Below are 27,866 nucleotides of genomic sequence, written 5' to 3' on the forward strand. Positions count from 1 at the left end.
CTCAGAAAACCCTTCTGTAGAACTTACCAGGACATCTGAAAACAACTGTGACAAGAGCAAGGTCTCAGAAGCCCCACACCTGCCTGGATTTCCCTGGCAATCCTGAACAAGTCCTGTCTACTCTCTTGGCTCCACCTGTTCCTTTAATGATGCAGTGGAGCAGATACACTTCCATTTCTTTTTAGTAATCAGGGGTTTTGTAGACATCAGAGATCAATGGGTCATTCATTGTTTTCTGAACTTCCTTGCCAATATGGACAGTCTCTGCTCAGAAAACAACCTTGAAGCTGGGCACATTGGCTCATGCCTGTAATCCCAGCATTTTGGGAGGCTAAGGCAGGCAGATCATGAGGTCAGGAGATCAAGACTATCCTGGCTAATATGATGAAACCCCATATCTACTAAAATTACAAAAAATTATCTGGGCGTGGTGGCATGGGCCTGTAGTCCCAACTACTCAGGAGGCTGAGGGAGGATAATCATTGAACCTGGGAGATGGAGGTTGCAGTGAGCTGAGATCACACCACTGCACTCCAGCCTGGGCAACAGAGCAAGCTCAGTCTAAAAAAAAAGAAAAGAAAAGAAAAGAAAATAGCTTTGAAATAAGCTGGACCCAGGGGCTTGTGCCTGTAGTCCCAGATACTTGGGAGGCTGAGGTGGGAGGATTGCTTGAGCCCAGAGGTTTGCTGAGATTAGCCTGGGCAGCATAGGAAAACCACATCTCTATAAAATAAATGAAAAAATATGTATTTTTCAAATAACAACCTGAAATGGATACAACTTTCAGCTGAGTGACTCCCAACTTTGTCATCATGGAGGGACCCTGCTGTGACTTCTTTCCTGTGAGCCACATATACTGAAAAAGATGCAACCATTAACAAGAACAAAGATGTTTATTGTGTAAGGATCTATTTGTTTTAATCAAGGCACTTATATTAATGCCAGCCTAACCTTGTGACCAGCATGAGATAACAAATGTTTCTCCACTGGGTTGTATAATTCCTGCTCAAAGCACAGTAATAGATAGTTTCATTCACCCGGGAATATCCATAATAGGGGTTCAATATAGGATTGTGATGCTTAATTTTACGATACAGAAATTAATTCAGGAGACTTTACTTATTTTTCTCAAACCCCTCCAGGTGGCATTCCTAGGTTAGAACCACAGTATCAGCTCTTCATCCCACACACCAAAGAGACTTTGGATTTTGTCTTTGGATATTTCATGGTACTACTTTCCTGGCTTCTTTGCAATGATGATCTCAGAATGATAAGGCCTTTGTGATGCTACATAAGCCAAGTGAAATGAAATATGATTTTTTTAATAACACCAATTGTCTTAGTTTGTTTGGGCTGCTAACACAATCCCACAGAGAGGGTTATCAACAACAGAAATTTATTTCTCATAGTTCTGGAAGCTGGGAGGTCCAAGATCCATGTTTGGTGAGGGCCTGCTTCCTGGTTCATAGATGGAGCCTAGCTCTCTGTGACCTCTTTTATACGGGCACTAATCCTGTTCATGGGGACTGTGTCCCATGACCTTATCACTTCCTAAAGGTCTAATTTCCTAATGCCATCACCTTGTAGGTACAATTTTAACATATAAATCTAGGGGGGAAGGGAGGACACAAACATTCAGATCATGGCACCAGTATTGGCTTACATGTGCTGCTGTCGTCCTAGGCAACTTACATGGGTTAATGCAGCCTGTGGAATCAGATGGTGTGGGTCAAATCCCACCTCTGATTCTTACTCTCTCAGTGACCTTAAGTGAGCAGATACTTAACCTCACTAGGTCCCCATTTCCTTATCTATAGCATGGGACTTATAGTTATTTAGTTCTTTGGAGAATCCAATGTATATAATCCATGAAAGAATATGGCATAGGGTTTGGCACATAGATGTATTTTAAATAGTCAGCTTCTAATAGTAATTCTACTTTTACTTTTTCTTTCTTTTGTGTGTGTGTGTGTGCGCGCGTGTGTGTGTGTGTGTATGTGTTACTCTGTTGCCCAGGCTGAATTCCAGTGTCACGATCTTGTCTTACTGCCGCCTCCACCTCCCAGGTTCAAGCAATTCTTCTGCCTCAGCCTCCCCAGGAGCTGAGACTACAGGCATGTGCCACCACACCCAGCTAACTTTTTCTATTTTTGGTAGAGACAGGGTTTCACCATGTTGGCCACGCTGGCTGGTCTCAAACTTCTGACTTCAAATGATCCACTCACTCGGCCTCCCAAAATGCTGGATTACAGGCATAAACCACCACGCCCAGCCATAATTCTACTTTCTTCACAACATTCTTTTTAAGAAAGTATGATTATCCCCAATTTATAAAGGAGAAACTGAGGCTCATAAACTTGCCCAAGATCGCACAGCAATTGATTGACAGATCCAGGATTTATAACCCTCGTTTTTCTTGATGCCAAAGCCTGACCTATTTCCATGAGTCAATCCTTCAACCTGGCAGATGTGGGGACTGAATACCCTCAGTAGGTGCTGCTATTCCCTTATAAACATTATTTTTGAGAAAAAAAAAGGACATTTTGATTATTTAAAAGAACAAAAAATAAATTATCAAGTAAGCCTTTGCCCTTGTCATCATTTTTTCCAAGCTCATTTTTTATGGACCCATTCAAGAATGTCAGTCCTAATTTTGTGACTATTGCCAATCTTATATCAGGCATTAATTATAGCCAAGGAGAGCCCTAGCCAAGCTGTGTGACCTTGGGCACCTCCTTCCCTCTCAAAGCGGACCTCGGTTTCTTCTTCTGCAGAACAGGGGAGTGGATGGAGGCTCTCCCAATTCCTGCAGCCTGACCGGGAAGCTTCTCTCCTGACATCACTCCAGGGCTCAAACGTTTGACTCCTGCCCCATCTTCCCAAACTATGTCAGAGGGGAAAGGAAAAAAAGACAGAGAATCCAACATCTGTTTTCACACCAGGGCTAAGAACTCATTCCTTAAACATTTCTCATATTTGACCAGAAGGGCATTTCGTCACGAGGAACAGGATTCGTCCCTCGCTGGCTGCCTCTGCACTTTGCTGATAAGACAGTAACAAATGTGCTGATGTGCATTTCCAGGAATCAAAGCTTCTCCCTGACCAGGACCAGTGCTGCTGCGTTCACAAAGGCAGGTGCCAGAACCCCGTGCCCAAAAGCCCTTCCCTTCCCAGGCGGGCTGGCCAAGTCTCTGTCCTTGGGGCTCTCGTCCTCCCACTTAGCACCTCTGTCAGGCCCTATAGGCAGGGATTCGTTGCTTGTGCAGTCACCAATCACACCTTCTTTTTCCTGGCTTCCTGATCCGGCTGTGGGAGAAAGCCCTCTCCCCCTCTCACCACCCAGTTCAGCCATAGAAGGAGCTAAACGAACCCTCCGTCCTATCAATCAACGGCTCAGGGCTCTGCCATACTCCAGTATGACCTCGAATAGGTCTCAATGTCTCTGGGCCTCCATGCTAGCTAATCTTCAAAGAACACTGTGTACCAGGCAGTGTTCTAGTTACTTTTGATAGAAATCAACTCCTATTTAATCCTCTCAACAACCTTACATGCAATGTGATTAGTTTTTTGGTGTTTGTTTGCTTGTTTTTGAGACCACAGTATCTCACTCTGTCACCCAGGCTGGAATGCAGTCGTGCGATCTCGGCTCACTGCAACCTCCACCTCCTAGGTTTAAGAGATTCTCCCACCTCAGCCTCCCAAATACCTGGGATTACAGGCACCTGCCACCACTCCTGGCTAATTTTTTTTATACTTTTAGTAGGAACGGGTTTCACCATGTTGGCCAGGCTGGTCTCAAACTCCAGAGCTCAGGTGATCTGCCCGCCTCAGCTTCCTAAAGTGCTGGTGGGATTACAGGCATGAGCCACCATGCCCAGCCCCTTACATGAGTAGTTTTATAGTTACCCTGTTTTGCTGATGAGAACACTAAGCCACGAAGAGCTTATGTAGTTCAACTAAGAACACACACATCCCAGATTTGAACCCAGGCCTTTGCACTCAAGGTGTGCTCATGCTGTCAGCAGTCCTCAAACATTTGGGTCTCAGGATCCCTTCACAGTCTTTAAAAGTATTGAGGATCCCAAAGAGCTTTTGTTTCTATGGGTTATATCAATCACCATATTAGAAATTAAAACTGAAATATTTAAAGCTCAAGAATAGACAAGCACATATTCCATTTGTCATCAGAGTACATTATCTCACTTCAAACAGCCTCCAGAAAACTCAACTCCAAGCTCATGAGAGAATGGGAGTGAAAAAAGTAAATGACATCTTAGTATTTTGTCACAAAAATAGTTTTTACCTCAAGGAACCCCTGTAAGATTGTTGGGGACTCCCGGGGTCCCCAGAAGACACTTTGAAAATGTACGCATTACACAGCCTCCATGACCTTGTGACGGCATGCACCTTAGAGTAACACCCCTACCTTTCTCACAGGGTATTATATTCAGTCAGTAAATACTAACCACTGACTACATCTCAGGCGCAATGCTAGGCACGAGGATACAGTGGCAATGAACAAATACCGTCCTGGCTGCTTGGACTCTTCCAGTAAAGTGGAAGAGTCAAGTATTAAGGCAAAAAAAAAAAAAAAAAAAAAAAATCACTCCAATAAGTAATGTAAATATATTAAGATTATTAGAAAACAACAGGACACCAGGGGACCATAACTCAGAGACATGACTTTGTTTGAGCAATCAGGAAAAACTGTCCTGAAGAATACCTTATCTCACTGAAGATTTTGCAAACCATAGCTGCACTTTGCAAGAAGAAACTGCTGATGGTCTCCTTCTAATGAGGGTCTGAGATCTGTCATAGCCTCCTTTCTTTCAGCTCTTTCTGTTCTTAAAACTACACCAGATAAATCCTTTCAGTCCAAAGACTCAACTGGGGGCTCTTAGTAATTTTCAATTCATGACTCTTTCCCTCCCATCATTCGGTCCCAACGCAGCTGCTCCCAGTGCACATAGACAGTAGTCGAAATTGGTGGCAAGGAAGGGAAGAGGCAACGCGGGGGAATGAAAAGACTCTGGCTTTGGCTTGAGTCCTGGTCTCCATCTCTCTCCTTCCCATTCATGGGACCCTGGCCAAGCTGCTGTTCTAGATTCTCAGCATCCTCAGCTGTACTCATGAAGAGTTCAACATAGAATCTTCCTCTTGTGGTTAGGGTGACTAGCAAGTGGGTTGACGTGTATGAAAATACCCTGCCAATGTAAGATACATACAAAAATGCACAGATATAAAGTGCGATGCCAGTGTAGCAATAATGACAATATTGAATTAGAATTGGACAGTGAGACATACCAGATGAAACAGCTTTATCTGTGTTGTTCTTATTACATGTTAAAATCCATGCTTAAAAATAGGTCATTTCAAAGAAAGGCTATAATTGAAAATACATGTTCTTTGAAGGAGGCATGGGTTTTTGGTGGGGTTTTTTGTTGGTTCGTTTTTGCTTTGTTTTGTTTTTTGCCGTTTTTTCTGAATGCAGAACCAGAAATGCAAAAAAAGCAGCTATAATTTTTCCAAGACAAAAGACTTAGTAATTCAGAGCTTCACTTTATTCATGTTGTTTATAATTCAAAACTGAGCCTTCTTGAAAGATCCATTGTGGTGTTTGGTAAAAGGCACATGGAACTGGGAGTCAGAAGCTCCGAGTTCTCATCCTAGCCCAACTGCTGACTCACTGATTGCCTCTCTTGTTTGGGCCCCAGTTTTCACCTCTATCAGATGGGCAGGGAGGGGGTGGAAGGTTTTAACCATGTTAATATTTCCCAAAGAATAGATACAAAGCAGTTGTAGAACCCCTATGAGAGAAGACTTTAGGAATCACAGGCGTAAAAGAAAATCACTAGTAAAAAGGGTAATCATGTTTTAACTCTCTTTTTATCCTTCGAATTATATGTCAAGGAGAAATTCTCATATCAGAGCTGCCCTGTCTTTAACGGCTTTATAACATTCGCTTCTTTTCTCTTTAACTGAGAACACTCCTTAGGACAAGACTTCAGAAAGCGAGAATGTTTAGCTAAAATTTAATATCATTATTTTGCTATCATCCTGCATGCATTTTAGTTGACTTCTGTTTTAGCAAAATACCCTATTTTTGTTTGTTAGAGTGATAATAAAAGCTTCCTTTGTAAATGAATTCTGTTTAGTTTTAAAAAGTGATTTATTTTTTCAAATGTAGCAGATATTACAAGAAACACATAGCTATGGCAGTAACCGTGGCCACGCCCTTCAAGTTTTGGAGCTGAGAGTTGATATCTGAGGTGACTCCCCTCACTGCTAAGGGTCTAGTCTTAGTTCCTATTTAGTGGCTGTAAATGGCTTGGTCACGGGATGTTCTCACTGTCGTCTGTTGTCCAGGCTCCCTGGGTGCCAAAGTTGCGTTAGACTCTGGGTCAGGGGTACAGAGATCTGGGTTGCTCAGGAATTTTGTTCTGTCACAGACCTAAGAGTAGCAGGTGCACCCTCTGAGAATAATCCCACTTACAGCAAGGGGAGGGCTCTGGCTGTCATTTCAACTGTATTCAGAAGAAATTACCATAAACATGAGTTCTGGGTGGTGTAAGAGTTTATGAGGTTCTTTCTTATATGTGAGCTCAGGAATCCTCACCACATCCCTCCAACTTGGGTATTATTTCTGACTTCATTTTACAGGTGAGGCAACAAAGCCTTAGAGAGCTGAAATGATGTAAGAAGCCATATCCCTAGAGAGGGGTAGAAGGAGGGCTTTCAATCTGCATCTTGTGTCACCAAAGCTCATTGCTCTTTCCAATGCAAATGATGAGAAAGAAAGTTTGGAAATAAATCTGAAAGACGAAGTGTTAGAGCTCACTGGAAAACTCCCAAAATAAAATAAGAAAAAAAAAATATGAACCCAGATTTTTTAACAGTGACAAGTATCCCATTTTATGAATATGCTGTGTAACAATAGTCCCATGCTTTGGAACACATATCTTGTATCTAAAACATGTACAACCTCTGGCTAATTGTATGCATCTGTAATATGCTTACAAGATAAATCTCTAAAATTCTAGCTGCTGTGTCAAAAACCGTATGTACATTTTTACGGTTCTTGACACATATTGACAAGTATTGCCAAAATGCCCTTCAGAAAGATTGTACCAGTCAATTCATGTGATCCCTGCAAGAATGAGAGGGCCGAAGTCTCTCTTACTTTCTCTACTTCTGAATATTAGCATTAAATTTGTTTAAAAAAGGAAAGAAATTGTACAGCAGTTTTTTCTTAGCATTTCTTTATTAGTGAAGCTAAATATTTTCCTATCTGTTCATTTACCATTTGGATTTATATATTTAGGACCTTTATGTTCAATTCAATTATTTGCTTTTTCAAAATTTTATACATTCAGAATGCAAAACCAGGGGGGGAAATTCCCAGAAATTCTCTGGGCCTCACTTTTCCTCATTGTGAAATGAGTTTTGGAGAAAGTGCTCTCAAGATGCCCTTGGCTCTAATCTTAACTGGGACAGAGGCAACAGCAATGTCACTACAGTCTGGGCATCCTCCGTAGACCAAAGTCTCAGCCCCATCAGCCCCTTCCTACTTGTACCAGTAAAGATGGTCCAGGCTGCCAGATGTGCTGGACCATCTGTACTAGAATCAGCACCATAACCTGGCTTCCTCGCAGGGACACCCCATACATGATCATTTATTGAGACAGTGCCTATCTATTTCATTCACAGTAAATAAAATTATGAAATCTCTTCTTATAATTTAGAAGTAATTTTGCTTGTGCTTGTTACTTTCAGCATTTTTAATTACTCCTCTTTCTTTTCACATCCCTACAGACACCACCAGCCATTCGGTCCTTAGGAAAGCAGCCATGCTAAAGGGGCACTTGCCACAGTGCCTTAACCATCTCCATGACAACCAGTGGTGATGGCCTTGACCTGACTATAAAACAATATATCTTCAGCTTGTAAGAAAAGAACTGCAAAGACTTAAGAAAAATCTCATATCTGCCTTTACAAGAAAAGTAACTGGGAGATTAATTTCTAATTATAGATCTTCTTTAATGATGATGATGAAGTTAGAAAAAAAATTTCATTTTCTTTTTTCTTTCTTTTTGTTTTAAAAGAGACAGGATCTCACTAGCTGGTCTTGAACTCCTGGGCTCAAGCAATTTTCCCAGCTTGGCCTCCCAAAGTGCTAGGATTACAGGTGTGAGCCACTGCACTTGGCCTTTTGTTTGTTCTTTGTTTTTTTTTGACAGAGTTTCACTCTGTCACCCAAGCTGGAGTGCAGTGGCATGATCATGGCTTACTGCAGCCTCAACTGCCTGGGTTCAAATGATCCTCCCATTTCAGCCTCCCAAGTAGCTGGGACCATCGGCACGTACCACCATGCTCAGCTAAATTTTTTTTATTATTTGTAGAGTTGAGTTCTCACTATGTTGCCCAGGCTGATCTTGAACTCTTCAGTTCAAAGGATCTTCCCACCTCAGCCTCCCAAAATGCTGGAATTACAAGCATGAGCCACTGCACCCAGCCCATAATTTCATTTTTATCTTTTGTGGATATCTATTTAAGATGAATTACATTTAGCTGAAAATTTAGTAAGTTAAAATTCCTCAAACTGGTCATTGCTTGAAAGTGAATATGTAAGCACAGAATGGTAATGAGGAAAGTATTATAAGTATATATCTTAATGTCCTAGAGAGGGTGGGATAATATGTTTTATTTCACAGAGATCTTCCTGAAAAGGATGGCATTGTTTGTTTCAAACTATGGCCTCTGTTTATGTCCCAAGTCCTATCCTTTCAGCTGCACTGACCCATCCACATATTACACTTATGGCAGTCACTGAAAGTCAGCTGCAAACAGGGTTGATCTTAGAGTGCATGGAGAAGCTCCATTCTCTATGTGCTCTCCACCTGCTGTCCCTCTTGAACTCTTGATCCTATTCACTGCTGTCCTCTGCTGACTTTCACAGTTGTGGTGCTCTTCCTGACTGCCTACTGAAGGGTTTCTAGCTTTGTCAAGCCTTGTGTTATGAAAGCTCTTGATGTCCCAGTCTTCCTAGTCCCACCCCACTGCTTACTCCTCCATTCTCAATAGGGTGAGGAAGGGTAGATGTCAATGCATTCCTGGTTTCATCTTTGGAGAAGAGGCCATCTGGCACAGCCAAAGGTAAGTACTCTGCTGAATCACTGCGTATAAGCATTTGAAGCAAACTGTGGGTTTGCCTAGTGTCTTTTCCAGTCTCTTCAGTCTATTTCTGATTATAGATAATTAAATGAGGTGAGGCATAGTGGCTTATGCCTATAAACCAACTTTGGGAGGGCAAGTAAGGTAGATTGTTGACCTCAGAAATTTGAGACCAGCCTGGGCATCATGATGAAATCCCCATTTTTTTAAAAGAAATTTTTAAAAATTAGCTGAGTGTGTTGGTTTGGACCTGTAGTCTCAGCTATTTGAGAGGCTGAGGTGGGAGAATCACCTGAACCCAAGAGGCTGAGACTGCAGTGAGCCATGATTGTACTACTGCACTCCAACCTGAGCAAAGGAGTGAGACTATGTCTCAAAAAACTAATAATAACTAAATGTTAAAAACTTTCAAAATTCTCTTTTAATCTAGAGCTTATTTTCTAGAACTTCCAGTAATTTTGTACACATCCTTTTCCTCACATTAAATTGTTTTTCTGCCTAAACTAGCTAGGATATTTTCCATTGCCTGTCCAATACACTTCTTCTCCAATAACATACTTTAACATAAATTTTACTTTTACAAAATACTCTCTTAGAATTCTTCTCTCTTCTTTCATGGAAGCTCATAAGACCCCAAGAAAAGATATGCATGTCACTAGACCCATTTGTTCACAGGATTAAGCTTAGGATCTAGGTGGTAAACACCCCAAGGCTAGAGGGCAGTAGGACAATGAAAACCATTTCAAATCCTAAGCTCTTTTCTCCATATCACATAACCTTCAATCCCAGGCATTTCAGACAGGGTATCTGGGTAAAGGTTCTACTTCAGGCGGAATTATAGACTCAGTGAAACATATTAGAGCTGGTTGATTAGCTATGCTGGCACAGGGACTGGATCCTGATACGGTTTGGCTCTGTGTCCCGACTCAAATCTCATATTGAATTGTAATCCCCAGTGTTGAGGGAGGGACCTGGTGAGTTTCTCCCTTGCTGTTCTCATGGTAGTGCATGAGTTTTCATGAGAACTGGTTATTTAAGTGTGTAGCACTTCCCCCTTCTCTTTCTCTCTCCTGTTGCCATGTGAAGGCATATTTACTTCCCCTCCACCCTTCTGCTATGATCATAAGTTGCCTGAGGCCTCCCTAGACATGTCTCCTGTATAGCTTGTGGAACTGTAAGTCAATTAAATCTCTTTCCTTAATAAATTACCCAGTCTCAGGTTAGTTCTTTATAGCAGCGTGAGAATGGACTAGTACAAAAAATTGGTACCAGGAGTGGGGTATTACTGTAAACATACTGGAAAATGTAGAAATGACTTTGGAACTGGGTAATGGGCAGAGTTGGGAACCACTGGGAAGGCTCAGAAAAAGACAAGGTGAGGGAAACTTTAGAAATTCCTAGAGAATTGTTAAACGGTTTTGGCCAAAATGCAGTTTGACAGTTAAATGGACAATGAAGTCCAGGCTGAGGTGGTCTCAGATGGAGATAAGGAACTTATTGGGAACTGGAGTAAAGGTCATTCTTGCTATGCTTTAGCAAAGAGACTGGCAGCATTGTGCCCCTGCTCTAGGGATCTGTGGTATTTTGAACTTGAGAGAGATGATTTAAGATATCTTTCAGAAGAAACTTCTAATGAGCAAAGCATACAAGATGTGGCCTGGATGCTTCTAAAGGCCTACACTCACTTGCATATGCAAAGAGAACTTATATTTAAAAGGGAAGCAGAACATAAAAGTTTGGAAAGTTTGCAGCCTGATTATGTGGTAGAAAAGAAAAAAACATTTCTGGGGAGAAATTCAAGATGGCTATAGAAATTTGCATAAGAGGAGCCAAATGTTGATAGCCAAGACAATGGGGAAAATGCCTCCAAGGCATTTCAGAGACCTTCATAGCAGCCCCTCCCAACACAGGCCCAGAGGTCTAGGAGAGAAAAATGTTTTCATGGGCCAGGTCCAAGGCTCTGCTGCTCTATACAGCCTCAGAACATAGCACCCTGTATCCCAGCCATTTCAGCTCCTGCTATGGCTAAAAGGGGCCAATATATAGGTCAGGCCATTGCTTCAGAGGGTGCAAGCCCCAAGCCTTTGTGGCTTCCACGTGGTATTAAGCCTGCAGGTGCAAAGACTGCAAAAGTTGAGGTTTGGAAGCCTCTGCCTAGATTTCACAGGATGTATGGAAATGCCTAGATATCCAGGCAAAAGTCTGCTGCAGAGGCAGAGCCCTCATGGAGAACCTCTACTAGAGAAATGTGAAGGGAAAATGTAGGGTTGGAGCCACCATACAGAGTATCCACTGGAGCACTAGTGGAGCTATGGGAAGAGGGACATCATCCTCCAGACCCCAGAATGGTAGATCCACCAGCAGCTTGCACCATGTGACTGGAAAAACTTTAGGCACTCAATGCCAGCTCATGAAAGCAGCTGAGGGGGGCTGTATTCTGCTGAACCACAGGTGTGAAGCTTCCCAAGGCCATGCGACCCCATCACTTGCATCCACATGCCCTGGATGTGAGATGTGAGGCATGAATCAAAGGAGATTATTTCAGAGCTCTCAGATTTAATGACTGCCCTCCTGGGTTTCAGACTTGCATGCAGCCTGTAGCCCCTTTAATTTGGCTGATTTCTCTAGAACTGTCTTCTGCCAAATACACTAAAAACCCTGATTTCTCTTGTGTTCCAACAGGTAATGCCTGTACCCCCACTGTATCTTGAAAGTAACTAATTTGTTTTTTAGTTTATAAGCTCAGAGGTGGAAGGAACTTGCCTTGTCTCAGATGAGACTTTGAACATGGACTTTTGAGTTAATGCTGGAATGAGTTAGGACTTCGGGGGACTGTTGTGAAGGCGTGATTGGTTTGAAATGTGAGAAAGACATGAGATTTGGGAGGGACCAGGGGTAGAATTATATGGCTTGGTTCTGTGTCCCACCCAAATCTCATGTTGAATTGTAATCCCCAGTGTTAGGGGAGGGACCTGGTTGGTGGAAGGTAATTGGATCATGGGAGAAGTTTTCCCCCTTGCTGTTCTTGTGATTGTGAGTGAGTTTCACAAGATCTGGTTGTTTAAAAGTATGTAGCACTTCCCCCTTTGCTCACTCTCTCTCCTGCCACCATGTGAGGACGTGCTTGCTTCCCCTTTGCCCTTCCACCATGATTGTAAGTTTCCTGAGCTCTCCCCAGCCATGCTTCTTGTACAGTCTGTAGAACCGGATCAGTTACATCTCTTTTCTTTATAAATTACCCAGTGTCAAGTAGTTCTTTATAGCAGTGTGAGAACAGACTAATACATTCCCTGAAAGACCTGCATTTAAGCCACAGCTCAGCCATTACTCTGCACCAGCTGTGTGATTTTACTACATTTATCTAACCTTTTTTAGTCTAATTTTTCCCATCTGTAAATTGGAGATAAAAGCACTTCCCTCATAAGGCCAATGCAATAACTAAATAAGATAATTTATGTGAAGTGCCCAGCACAGTGCCTGAATCCTAATAAATATTCAATAACTCAGCTCTCCAGATATGGGCCCTTTCACTGAAGTATGCTTGGTAGTAAAGCCAGCATGAGGCAGTGAGAGAACATTGGGTGAGGATGACTGTTTATCACTGCCATGAATGTACCGCATAACCTTCACTACCCTGTGAAGCCTCCCCTGCCGGACCTGGGACTCCGTTACTTGCACCTTCACAGTTTCTCAATTGTGTCTCCATTAAGGTATTGATCACAATGCACAGTCATGGTCCATTTGCACTTCTATCTCCCCAGCAGACTTCAAGCATTGTGGGATCAGGGACTGGCCTTCTTTTCTCTCTATTTGTAGGCCTGCTACAGTGCCTAATGCAAGTGCCTGCTTACGAAATGTGGTTGAGTTAACAAATTAATAGATGAAGGTTATATCATTGTGAAACTTCAAGTCAACATCGCTCTGCAGACGCAAGTTGCCCATGGCCTTACTGGGGGCAATCCTTTCAACCTCCTATATTCAGTTTCTTCGAGTTCTTACAGTCTTATAAGAATACTGGTTGAAGGGGACAATTTTGCATCCTAATAAATGCAAAACCTTAAAACCCATACTCCTGGCACAATTTATAAAGAATCATTAACACTGATTATTAGTCAAGATTTCTAATCAAGATTACATAATTTTTTAATTGAGCAGCTGCCAAACAAAACAACATAGAATACTAATTAATTAAGTAAAATCTTCTCTCTTTTTTCCTGAGGCATCTATCTAGCCTCTTTTGACTCAGTCTCTACCTCAGTAAAATAAAATATGTAAACAAATAATATTTATTGGGCACTTTCTATGTGTTATTCAGTATTCCGAGCATTTTACATATAATTTCTCAGGTCTTTACAACAGCCTTATGAGGTAGATTTCATTCTTACTACTGTTTAACACATCAGGAAATTGATGCACAAAGAGGTTAAATATCTTTCCTGAGTTCACTCAGCTAATAGGAGGGCCAGTAGGAATTTGATTGTATAGGTGCATCCCCTCCAGGGCCTCTGGTCTTAATCCCTACTCGAGATAACATATTCTTTTACTCAACATTTAATAATAGCATGCATTAAAAAGTAAACCATGTCCAAAATTCTTTATTGTGTTCATTCTCACTGACTTTAGCTTCTAAGGGATTTCCCTTAGTATCTCTAGTGAGAGGTTTCATTTTAATTCAGGAAGGCAAAAGGTGGGCTAAGCTCATCTATGCCTCTGATCAGTTGAAGACAATTCAGTTTTGGGCCTATTGTCATTCTGGCCAGGAACCTTTGGGCAGGGAATTAGTTCTGTCCTAAAAAGGCTGATGAAAAGTGGATTTGAACACTTCTTTGAGCTCTTCTCACCCTAATCCTGCTCTGAAGAGAAAGAGAAGGAGGGAGAATGACATCTATTGAGCACCTGGTTTATTACCAAAATACACTTTTGCTAAATTCCTAGCTATAGCGTCTGCATTATTTTCTCCATTTTATAAGTGAGGGAACTGGAGCTCAGAGAAGTTGAATGACTTCCTCAAGGTCACTCAGATAAACCGTGGCACTGACCATGGAACCCTGGTCTTTCTGACTCCAAACCCCAAGACTACCTTTCCCAGTGCCAAATGAGGCTTTCCACAGTCTCTTGTTCCAGCAGTGTCCTGACGGATGGAGAGATTTGGCCTGCTTATGGGGCTCCAGCCTGTGTTTCCATGATAAGGCCATGTGGTCAGCACGACACACGTGGGAGGAAGCCTACATCAGCCAGGGCGTGAATGAGGGCTCCAAGTCAGGAGCTCAGCACCTCCCATCCATCTGCCTTACCTTCCACAATTTAACTGTTACCCTCACCACCACCCCCCAAGATCAGGGCAGAAGAGAAGATCCTGGGATTGTATGCATGCTTCTGTGTTGGCCTTGCAGTGAGAGATGATCAAGAAATACTTAAGAACTCTGTGTGCATGCAATTAGGGTACCTCCCGTGTGTGAAGAATCCATTGATGCCATTGCAAGGATTGGTGGACCATCAGATGAAAGCTCCAAATTTATAATCTCCCTAAGAAAACCACCCCATTAAAACACTAATGAATACACTAGCAGGAAGGGAATGGAGAGGAGAAAAGGAAGATTATATTCTTTCAAAACCAAAGATTCCTCAGTAACTTTTCCAGGTTTCCAATTCCAATTGGAATCATCCACTGCTATCTTGGGGAAGTGACTTGATCTTTCTCAAGTGACTTCTTCTGCAAAAGGGTGGTAGTAATACTCATCACTGGGCATGGTGGCTTAACACAGTGCCCAGCATCCAATAGGACTTCAATAAATGGTAGGTCCTTTTATTGTCCTTCTCTGTGGAAGCAAAGCCTAACAGAACAGAAGTCCTGAAGATTACAAGAAACTCTAAAAATGAACAAGTTGGAGCCAAAAGGAGGCGGGGAGAGTAGGAGTCTTTTGAGCCCTCTAGCCATGATGAGAATGAAACCAGTGGGGATGAGGAAGAGAATGAAGCTAATGAGGATGAAGGGATGGGGATCACGAGGCAGCATTAGCAGCAAGCACGGCCCCTCTGGCTTAGAAGGCTCTGGCCTCTTCCTGCAGAAGAAGGGACTGGGGCTCTTGGCAAACTTTGCTGCCTGTTGCACTCTGAGATGAAAGAGACACTGAGAGGATGGGAGGGGAATTAAGAATGAGAAAGGGGCTGCACTTTGGCCCCAGCCTGTAGCATGACAAGTAAGAGGAGAGGCTCTGTATTCCAGTCTTCTGTTCCCCTGTTTTCTAAGTTATGACATCCATAACCTCAGGCAAGTTAGCTCACGTCTCTGAGCCTCAGACACTTCATCTGTAAAATGGGTATAATGATAATTCAGAACTCAAAATGTCACAGAAATGGTTAAATTGAGGGAAAATTATGTAAAACAGTATAGTTTATTCAGTTAGAAAACACTCAGAGGTTGTCGTTATTTCTCTTGTTATTATTATTCTATTTTATCTTAATAATTGTTATAGGGGCCCTGTGAAGTTGCTTTTATGCAAATCTTTTATACTCTTTGAAATGTTTCTGCAAGAGAATCCTGCATTGTGGCTCAAATTGAGTTAATGCTGCCAAATGTCTAGATTGGGGTTGAATTCATTGCTATTTATTGGGCCACTCTGAACCTCAGTTTCCTCATCCGAAACCCAGGATGGTCTGGACACCACAGGGTTACTGGGAGGATTCCACGAGGCAGGAAGTGGAAAGTGGTAAGCACCAGGCTTGGCACAGAGAAAGGCTTGAGAAATGGGAGTTCCCTTTCTTTTCCTGCTGGCTTCCTGGGAAAGTGCAAAAATCCAGGTTAAGGACCCCCTAGGGCTTCTCTGGTCACCTGACCGGAGGGCTAGGGTGGAGAGCAGGAAGGGGGTGGTGTGATGTGGAACAGGTCAGTTTCTTTTTCCCCTGTGACCCTGCAGTTTGGAAACACTCCCTATCTGCGGTGCTATTCTCCTGCCGGCAGGTCCCACCGTGGTCATTCCCAGAACAATGGCAGGATACAGGCCTGTGCTTACCAGCAATGGCATGCAGACCTTTGAGCCAGGCTGAGTTGGACCAGGCCAAATGGGGCTTATCCTAGGCATACAGAGAGCCAACAGCCTCAATATCAAATGCAGCAGCCTCCTGGTGCGGCCCTGGAATTTTCACCTACTGAATTGTCAAGGAGATCCAAGAGTTAAGATCTGAGGAGTTAGGGAGCCCTTGGAGTCCTGGCTGAGAGATGACAGAGGGACTCAAGGCTCCCTGGAGCATTGATTTGAGGGGCTCCACACTTACAGATTTCCCTCCCACTCCTATGGGCACCAGCTGGAGTTTGGATTCCTAGTGTACCCTAACAGATCTTTGCGAGACTCTATGCTGCCCCTGACGATGATATTATAAGCTACTAGTTTTTTACTGGCCAATTACTAAGTACATTTATCACTGTTTGCAGATTCCATGTTTGCAAATTCCATGTTTGCAAATTTGCTTATTTGCTAAATTTATTTATAACCCCAATATTAACATATACAGTGTTTCAGCATTTTCAGGGCCATTCACAGACAACCACAGAGCAGCAAAAAAATTAGTTGCTTGATGCACACATTCCCAGCTGAGCAACTGAGCAAGGCCATGCTCTACCTTCTTTTACCTTCTTTTGTTTTTTTTTTTTTTTTTTGGAGACAGTCTTGCTCTATCACTCAGGCTGGAGTACAATAGTGTGATCTTAGCTCATTGCAACTTCCTCCTCCCGGGTTCAAGAGATTCTTCTGCCTCCACCTCCCAAGTAGCTGGGATTAAAAGTGCATGCCACCATGCCCAGCTAATTTTTGTATTTTTAATAGAGACAAGATTTCACCATGTTGGGCAGGCTGGTCTCAAACTCCTGACCTCAGGTGATCCGCCTGCCTTGGTCTCCCAAAGTGCTGGTGTCAGCTGTCACTCCTGGCCCTCTACATTTTTTTTTCAGCTCTCATCCTATAAACAGGTGTCCTTTCTGTAGTCTACGTAGTGCCATAATTTTCACTTATATTTTTGCTTTTGTTGGAGATTTTGCTGTTTGAAATGGTCTTCAGACATAGTGCTGAAGTGCTATCTGATGTGTTTAAGTGCAAGAGAGCTGTGACGTACCTTCAGAGAGAATATAAGTATTAGATAAGCTTCATTCAGGTATGACTTAAAGTGTTCTTAGCCATGAGTTTAATATTAATGAATCAAAAATGATATTAAATAAGGTACCTTTAAAAAACACACACACATACAACATGGTTATGCATTGATCACTTGACAAAGATGTGACCAGAGATTTTCAGGATCCTGTATTTCCACTGGGAGCAATGGCTCACTAGTCCAATAATTCAGTGTGTGCAGTGACTTTACAGAACCTAATAGCCGCAAAACATGATATGCCACTGTGTATTTGTTATCTTGTATAATCCTCCAAATAGCCACGGAAATAAATATTATTGTTTCCATTTTACAAAAGTGACAATTGAGGCAGAAAGAAATAGGTTTTTCTACAGTCACCCTGCCTAAAAGTGGATTAAACTGGTCTGCCTCTAATGTTTGCATCCTTCCCCCTGCACTGTGCTGCTGTTTGAGGGACTACTTCCCAGAGGGCTGGTGTGGCCCTCACATTCATATGAGCAGAATGTGTGAGCAGACCCAGAGCACTGAGATACAGCCTTGTTCTCACCTTATGAGGAAATTGAAGTCTGAAGAGGGCAAGTGTTAGATCCAAGAGGCTTATGGCAACTGATCAGAGGCCCACTCCAACATTTGTATTCTCTGCCTTTTCTAGAGAGTACTACGTGAAGTAATTTTGGCTCCTAATACCTCATTTTGTAAGATTCCCAGGAGCCTTTCTTTGGGGGAAAATACTGACTTTTTTTTTTCTTTTTCTTTTTCTTTTAGAGACAGGAGCTTGCTCTGACACACAGGCTGGAGTGCAGAGGTATGATCACTACTCACTGCAGTCTCGATCTCTCAAGTTCAAGTGGTTCTCGCACCTCAGCTTCCCACCTAGCTTGGACTACAGGAGCACACCACCAAGCCTGGCTAATTTTTCTGTATTTTTTATAGAAATAGGGTCTCACCATGTTGCCCAGGCTGGTCTCAAACTCCTGGGTTCGAGCCATCCGTCTGCCTCGGCTTCCTACAGTGCTGGGATTACAGTTGTGAGTCACCATGCCTGGTCTGATTTTTTTAAAAAAACAAGTTGATATATATCAAGCACCAGGCACTTACATCATCTATTCTCACAACATCTCTGAGAGGTACAAGGTATTACCCCTATAATTGTCCTTATAGAAGTTCTGCCCACGTGCCTTCATTATTAGCCTGTGCACACCAAAGACTGTTTAACACAATGTGAGCACATGTAATTTTCTTTTTTTCTGGTCCTAAGAGTCTATTTGGCCCAAGCACAGGGCAAGGCAGAGGGCATAGAGTCAACGCTTCTGTGAACAGCCTTCTGGCATAGTACAGCTTTCTTGTTTCTCTGTTGATTCAGCCTTCAGTCACAATCCATACCATCACCCAGGGCTCTCCATGGGACTGAGCTCTAATATCTTATAATAGTAACTGGCTTGATGATATTTTCCTCCCCTCTGTGTCTCAGATCTAATAATATTTATTGAGGCCTCTTTCCAAATAAACTACCTGCAATCAAATAACAGCTTTCCACTCAAAAGGACAACATTCTTGGAACACGGATGGCAAGTGGTAATGGAGGAAACTCTGTTTTTTTTGTTTGTTTGTTTTTGTTTTTGTTTTTCACTTATTCTTTATTTCTCCATTATTTATCCTTTATTTCCATTATTTTTTCATTTAACCTTTATTTCTCTCAGTTTTTATTTTATATATTTTAAAGATTGATGTGAATGAATACAAATTTGTAAATGTTATGTCTTACAACAGAATTGATCTCTTTATCATTAAAAAACACCTTTATTTTTGAAAATATTTTTAATAACATTCCCTCTGAGAACTAAATAAGACAAGGTTGCCCACTCTCACCACTCGTCTTCAATATAGTACTGGAAGTCCTAGCCAGAGCAATCAGATGAGAGAAAGAGATAAAGGGCATCCGAATTGGTAAAGAGGAAGTCCAACTGTCACTGTTTGCTGACAATATGATCGTTTACCTTGAAAAACCTGAGGACTCCTCCAGAAAGCTCCTAGAACTGATTAAAAAAATTCAGCAAAGTTTCTGGATACAAGATTAATACATACAAATCAGTAGCTCTTCTACACACCAACAGTGGTGTATCTATACACCAAGCAGAAAATCAAGTCAAGAACTCAACCTCTTTTATGATAGCTGCAAAAAAATAAAATACTTAGGAATATACCTAACCAAGGAATTGAAACCTCTCTACAAGGAAAACTACAAAACACTGCTGAAAGAAATCATAGATGACATGAACACATGGAAACACATCCCATGCTCATGGATGGGTATAGTGAAAGTGACCATACTGCCAAAAGCAATCTACAAATTTAACACAATTCCCATCAAAATACCACCATCATTCTTCACAGAATTAGAAAAAAAATTCTAAAATTCATGTGGAAGCAAAAAAGAGCTTGAATAGCCAAAGCAAGACTAAGCAAAAAGAACAAATCTGGAGGCATCACACTCCCTGATTTCAAACTATACTATAAGGCCATAGTCACCAAAATGGTGTGGTGCTGGTATAAAAATAGACACATACACCAATGGAACAGAATAGAGAACCCAGAATTAATCTCAAATACTTACAGCTAACTGATCTTTGACAAAGCAAACAAAAACATAAAGTGGGGAAAGCACACCCTTTTCAACAAATGTAAAAGAATGAAACTGGAAACTCATTTTTCACCTTATACAAAAATCAATTCAAGAGGGATTAAGGACGTAAACCTAAGACCTGAAATTATAAAAATTCTAGAAAATAACATTGGAAAAACCCTTGTAGACATTGGCTTAGGCAAAAATTTCATAACTGAAAACACAAAAGCAAATGCAATAAAAACAAAGATAAATAGCTGTACCTAGTTAAACTAAAGAGCTTTTGCACAGCAAAAGAAACTGTCAGCAGAGTAACCGACAACCCACAGAGTAGGAGAAAATCTTCACAATCTGTACATCTGACAAAGGACTAATACAAAAGGAACTCAAACAAATCAGTAAGGAAAAACAAACAAACAAAAAATCCCATCAAAAAGTGGGCTAAGGACATGAATAGACAATTCTTAAAAGAAGATATACAAATGGCCAACAAACATATGAAAAAATGCTCAGCATCACTAATGGACAAGGAAATGCAAATCAAAACCACAATGCAATACCACCTTACTCCTGCAAAAATGGCCATAATCAAAAAATAAAAAAACAGTAGATATTGGCATAGATGTGGTGAACAGGGAACACTTTTACACTGCTGGTGGGAATGTAAACTAGTACAACCACTATGGAAAACAGTGTGGAGATTCCTTAAAGAACTAAAAGTAGAACTACCATTTGATCCAGCAATCCCACTACTGGGTATCTATACAGAGGAAAACAAGTCATTATTCGAAAAAGATACTTGCACATGCATGTTTACAGCAGCACAATTCACAATTGCAAAATTGTGGAACCAACCCAAATGCCCATCAGTCAATGAGTAAATAAAGAACTCTGATATATATATATATGATTGAATACTATGCAGCCATTAAAAGGAATGAATTAATAGCATTTGCAATGACCTGGATGAGACTGGAGACAATTATTCTAAGTGAAGTAACTCAGGAATGGAAAACCAAACATCGTATGTTCTCACTGATATGTGGGAGCTAAGCTATGAGGACGCAAAGGCATAAAAATGATACAATGGACTTTGGGAACTTGGGGAGCAAGAGTGGGAGAGAATTGAGGGATAAAAGACTACAAATATGGTGCAGTGTATACTGCTCAGGTTACAAGTGCATCAAAATCTCATAAATCACCACTAAATAACTTACTCATGTAACCCAATACCACCTGTACCCCAATAATTTATGGGAAAAAATAATAATCAATTAAACTAACTTAAAAAAATAAATAAATAAAACTTTAGGTTCAGGGTACATGTGCAGGTTTGTTATATAGGTAAACTGTATCATGCTTAGAGTACAGATTATTTCATCACCCAAGTGATAAGCATAGTATCTAATAGGTAAGGTTTTTTAAATTTTTTTTTAACCCTCTTGATATATCTAAGTAGATTATCCCAATATTACAGATGAAAAAACTGAGTCACACAAAGGTAAATGTAAGTAAAAGTTGCATGGCAGTATCTGGCCTATCTGACTACTGAGCTTTTGCTTTTCCCCTTAACTGCCCTGCCTCTAAGTTTCTAAACAGTTTACTCAGGCCAGGCACAGTGGCTCATGCCTGTAATCCCAGCACTTTGGGAGGCCAAGGCAGGCAGATCACTTGAGGTAGGGAGTTCAAAACCAGCCTGGCCAAGATGGTAAAACCCCATCTCTACTAAAAATACAAAAATTAGCTGGGTGTCATGGTGCACACCTATAATCCCAGCTACTCAGGAGACTGAGGCACAAGAATCACTTGAAACTGGGTGGTGGAGGTCGCAGTGAGCTGAGATCACACCACTGCGCTCCAGCCTGGGCAACAGAGTGAGACTGTCTCAAAAAAAAAAAGAAGAAGAAGTTTCCTCTCCAATTGCCAACATGCAATGGAGGGCTATTAGGGGCTAGAACACCTGGTAGGACAGCACTTGCTCTTAAATTCCACTTTGTTGGTACCTGCAGATGATACCAGCCTATAAAGCAGGCATATCTGCAGCTTTATAATCCTTAACATTAACTCTAATAGAATCTCCCAGAAGCAGATTCCTGCACTGCTCATTTAGGGGAATCTGTATTAGTTACCTATTTCTCTATAACAAATTATCATAAAACTGGCAGCTTAAAACAATACACATTTAATTTACAGTTTCCATGGGTCAGGAGTCCAGGCATAATTTAGCTCTGCTCAGGGTCTCACAAGTTGTCAGGCAGGCTGTGTTCTCACCTGGAGGCTCAATTGGAGAAGAGTTTGTTTCCAAGCTCATTTGGGTTGTTAGGAGAATGTATTTCCTTGCAGATACATGACAGAGGATGCTTGTTTTTATTGGCTGTTTGCTGGAGGCCAACCACAGGTCCTAGAGAACACCCACAGTTCCCTGCCGCATGGACCTCTCCATACGCAGGTCGCCACAGGACAATTACTTCTTCAAAGCCAGCAGGAGAATCTCCTGCTTCAGTCCACTAAGATGGAGTCATATATAGTGCAATATGATCATGAGAGTAGTAGCAGCTCATCATCTTTGACCTATGATGGATGGATTTGTTATTTGCATTTTCATCACCACTATCATTTATAATAATATTATCATTTATCATAATTATGCTAAATTTGGTATCCTGAAAAATAGTATTAAGATTCCATTTACCTTTTACATAAAAACCTTCCTTAGTTCTCAGTGCCTATGGAATAAAATCCAAGTTCTATAGCCTGGCATTCATACCCCCTACCCCTCTTATCTTCCTGGCCTCATCTTTGTCCAATCCTGGCTCTTTTCCAAAGATGCCAAACATTTACATCGCTTTTCCTCCTTTCAGCACAGGCAGCCTCTCTGTCTGGCCTACCCTTGCTTTCCTCTTGGTCAAGTTGATGTACACATCTTTGCAAACTCATTGGGAAAATGACCTTGACTCTCCCAAAGCCTTCTCAGCCTCTCCCCTCTCTGGGCTCCATAGATCTGGGAACGTGCATCTTTATACTGCCAGCCACACCATATTATATCATTGCATCAAGAGAGAGTTTCAATTCATCTCTGAATTCCAGGACTTGGCACAGATTAGGTCTCAACAAATCATGCTGAATAAATATACAATTAATTTAATTAACAGCAACTTTCCTTTTATGGCCCCTTCAGGTTTACAAAGTATATTAAGCTGATGTGGGCAAGTCTGGAGTGAGGACGTTCAGCAAAAGACAGAGAGAACCAGCTGGATGACCCTAGCAGGCCAGGAACAGTTTGGAACCGGACGTCCTCTTCTTGTAGACTGACAGGCTCCGGAAAGAAGCCACAGCTCCTCCGTGGAGCCCTGGGCTCAGCACTTCCCGTATTCACTACTGCTATTCTCGGGAGTCCTCTTCCCCAAAGTCTGCTTCCATATTTTCAGGTCTTTGAATGTTGCAGCCAAACCACTGCTGTAGTTCTGAAAGCAGAACCAAAACACACCCCAGGCACCGTTCCTCACTGACTTCCTACTCCCGGGGTTCCGATCCCGGCCCCCCACCCCTTCATCCTCTCCCGGCTCCCTCACCCCAGAAGCCACATCCACGTTTGCACCCTGGCCTTGCGCACTGCCCAGCCTCCTGCATGCTCTGAGTTTCCCTCTGGTATTCCTCTTCCAGCCGGGCTTCCTGAGACCCCTGCCGCTCTCAGGAACCCTGCTCCTCCCCGCTCTCCTCCTTGCTGAACCACTTCCCCATTTGAATTGTTCATGTCCTCCTTCCTTTATTCTGGGGGGAGGCTGTTCCAAAAGCCAGTGGTGACTTTCTTGGGTTTAAAGCCAGGATTAAAAATAAGTAAGAGTTGCCATTTCTGTCCCCGTAGTTCCTCAGGCAGGAAGGAGCCACCAAGGCAGCCTGGCCTGACCCAGCACAGAGACTGCCAGAAATGACCAGGCTGGCCAGGCCCCCAGGAAAGCAGGTCAGGAAAAGCCAAGGCCCACAAAGGCGTCCAAGAATGAGTTACATTTTGTATGAAATGTAAGGAATATTCAACATGCCCATTTTAGAGGCGATCGCTCTCAATTTTGAATCCAATTAAAATCCACAACCAGAATTCACAGAAGCAGGACTGGGTAAGGGAAAGATATGAAAAGCTTGGCTTTGAATCCCAGCCATGTAACCCAGGACAAGGTGTGCAAATCCCTGAGATGCTAAGTTTCTCCTGTAAAATGAGAAGGAGAAATCCCTCTACATGGAATGGTTGAGAATCGAATGAGACAATATTAAGTAACTAGCACAGCACAGACTCCGTGGAAGTCTCACCAAACAAAGCTAATTACCTTCTCCTATAAAAGTGTTGTTGTTGCCTTCAGTGGAGGCCCCAGGAGGTTGTCAGGCTGTTGCACTGCCCTACCTGGAATGCGTTTAGTACCTGCAGGGCACTGCCGTCACTGCCTCATGGGCCTCGCGGCGGGCCTGCCGCCAGTCCTGCCACCAGTCCAGCCAGGGTGGTGATAAATGGCCCTGAGCCAGCGTCCTCAGCAACTTCAGGAGCTGCTGGGGAGAGGTGGCTTTGATATCAAGCCAAGCAAAGACGTGTTGCAATTATCTAAATTATTCAAGGCCCCCGCAAATTTCAGAGAGCTGCAGGTTGCTTGCAGATGATTGTAAATTCCCTGCCTACCACTTCTTTATCACACCAACTAGGTTTTCAGTTCCCCATCAAGGCCCTCTGTCTCACACCTCAGTGCCTTTGCGCGTACCAGAGTCTCTGCTTAGAATGCTCTTTGTTCCCCTCTGTCGCTGCCTAGAACATGCCCCCTCACACTTCAGGTCTCAGCCCTGTGGTCTCTGTTTCAGGAAACCATCTCTGATGGTTCTTCCCCAGTATTCTCTCCATGTAGCATTTTTGACTTTGCTGTAATCACTCATGTATGTGCCTGGGTCCCCAAACAAAATTGAAACCTCATCAAGGATAGATATTGAGCTTTGCTCACTTTCATGCCTGGTGCTCACACAATGCCTGCCACAGAGGGGTTCCCCATACGGGTCCATTGAAAGTCACTTCTACAACTGTGTGGTAGTAGAAATAACCAAAGCTTGAAAATCCAAAAGACCTCTTTTGAATTCAGGCTGTATCACCAACTAGCTATGACATTGGTTTGAATTCCTTATACTCTCTGTCCCTCAGTTTCCAGTATGTAAAATTGAACTATGAAACCAGTCTCAGAGAATCATTTTGAGAAAACACACACATGCCCCAGTGGGACCAGCTTTGTGTAGCTAGGGAGAAATGGAGAGTGGAGCCATTTCACTGGCACTCCGGATCAAAGCAAGATTACGCATCATCACCTTGGGTGCTGACCTTGATGTCTTGCTCTCAGCCTTCTTCCAAAATCCAGGCCTGGGAGCACTCAGCTCAGGAGGGAGTCCAGGAAACAGGAGGCTTCCTGGCCTTTCTTCCAAGGACAGAAAACAGGGGGACTACTGGTCAAGGGCACAGCCCTTCACATAGAACTCAGCCAGACCCTACCTCCCTGAATAGCATCCACAATGACACTGAAAGGGGAACTTCCAATGGGAGCTCTCTTTAGCAAGAATGGACAGAGCTCCTGGTTCTGAAATGCAGATTCTGGCTGCCATGTTGAAAAGCAGAAGGACAGCTGGAAATCTCAAAACAGGGTTTGTTTTCCCAAAGCATAAACCCGCATTTCAAGCCAGGACCCTTTTCCTGTCTTTAAGAAAAATGGCGCCTATGGTAACTAATATCCATCCATGAGCTGGATATTAGTTACCATAGGTTGGGTTATGCTGCAGTAACAGAGAACCACCAAAAATCTCAGTGGCTTAAAATCACAAAGGTTTCTTGCTCACAGGCTGGTTTTATGGATGCTTCAGGGTCCCCAGGATAGCTGTCCTCCATAGCATGGCTCAGAGAGGCAACTCCACATCAGCATGATTTTCCCCAACAGCTTGGCCAAGGAAGAGCAGGCACCAAAGCCATCAGCCATCACATGCTCCACCTGGACATTAGTGTGGTATCAACTTTGTGTCTGTTTATCCTCTAGAGTGTGAGTGCCTTCAGAAATAGAGCCATCCCTCTTATTTTCAGTGTTGTGTACCTCTTTATATGTTTATAGTTCATTTGCACCTCAACTAGAACTCTGAGTTGTACCCACAGCAATCTGTGCCAGGTTCTGGGCTGGGTGACGGGGACACACTATTCATAGAAACAAGACTCAGCCTCTATCCTCAGTGAGCTCACAGTCTAGAGGGGGAAGCTAATGTTTAAAAAGAAAAAATTCAATCCTATATAATAAGGCCCATCACTGAAATCCATGAAATCTGCTATAGGAGTGAATTAACAGAAAAATTAACTTCCCAGGAAATCTTGGAAGGATTTAATGAGGAAGTGATACTTGAGCTAGATTTTAAAATATATGTTGCCAGGTAGAAGGGATGAGAAGGGCAAAGTAAAGGGCAATAGCATGGACGTGGACATTAGAGCAAGTCTGGCATGTTCAGAGAAGGGAGAACTTCATCCTGTGTGTTCCCAGGGAGTCGCGGCTGAGATGGGGATGGTGAGGGTACAGAGGACAAGAGGAGCAGGGCTACATTATGAGACACCATGAATGCCTGACTAGGGAGTTTGAGTTTTATTTAGCGGGAAATGGGAGTCTTTGTAGGTTCTGCAGTAGGGAAGTGATGCCATCGAATCTTAGAATTTCACCTTAGCTACAGGAGAAGAATGCATTAACAGGGAAGCACTTGGAGACATGGGACCAGTGAGGATATTTTTGAAGTAGACTGAGCCTCCCAAGTCTCTCTAAAAAGGGCCCTTGGTCTTGGTTCTGTTGCAAAAGGGTCCTCCTGATTTCTTCAGAAGTGTCTTGCTCATGTGTGTGCATGTGGATACATATGCATATTACAGGGTATTTAAAGCCCTTTGATATTGATTTGTGTATAAAACCTCTCCAAGGAAGGCAAACAATGGGTAAAATTGAGCTTATCCAGAACTCAGTATCAAAATTACAGAGGACAATTGTCACGTTTTCTACAGAGAGCTAGAAGCATCGGAGTCCATGACATAAATCACAGCGTCTGTGAAAACAGGGCCTGGCCTTTGGATCTCTTAAAAATGTTGATGCTTTCTATTTCTATGAGTAAATCTGCTGTGAGACACTTCTTTCATTTTGTCAATGTCAAAATTAGATGACCTGTTAAGTTCCTTTCTGCTCTGGCAGAGACTTAAGTTTTTAAATAAAATACAACTTAAGGATTTTTTTGTTTGTTTGTTTGTTTTGCTGGAGTGCAGTGGTGCAATCTTGGCTCACTGCAGCCTCTGTCTCCTGGATTCAAGTGATTCTCCTGCCTTAGCCTCCTGAGTAGCTGGGATTACAGGCGTGCACCACCACGTTCAGATAATTTTTGTATTTTTAGTAGAGACAGGGTTTCACTATGTTGGTCAGGCTGGTCTCAAACTCCTGACCTTATGATCCACCTACCTTGGCTTCCCAAAGTGCTAGGATTACAGGCATGAGTCACTGCACCCGGCCAACTTAAGTTTACTTATTAAGTTTTTTTTTATTTAGTTTTAAATAAAACTTAAATGTCAAAGGGCTAAGTGATCCATCCAAGATTGTACGTGAAACTTATTAGAAGCCCCAGATAGCAAGGTCTGGTGGAAAAACATTCAAGGTGGGTTCATTTGTCATTGTTTTGCCATCACACAGAAATCTACATATGGGAGCCATATTGATAAACCAGTTAACTATTCTGAAATAAGATTATTTTTCAACTCAATAATATAAAAGTTGTCTTTGGCCAGGCACGTTGGCTTACACCTGTAATCCCAGCACTTTTGGAGGCCAAGGCAGACGGATCACTTGAGGCCAGGAGTTCGAGACCAGCCTGGCCAACATGGTGAAACCCCATCTCCACTAAAAATACAAAAATTAGCTAG

This window comes from Aotus nancymaae, unplaced genomic scaffold (genome assembly GCF_030222135.1).
Source record: "Aotus nancymaae isolate 86718 unplaced genomic scaffold, 86718_ANA_hifiasm-v0.15.2.pri h1tg000003l, whole genome shotgun sequence".
NCBI classification, from domain to species: domain Eukaryota; kingdom Metazoa; phylum Chordata; class Mammalia; order Primates; family Aotidae; genus Aotus; species Aotus nancymaae.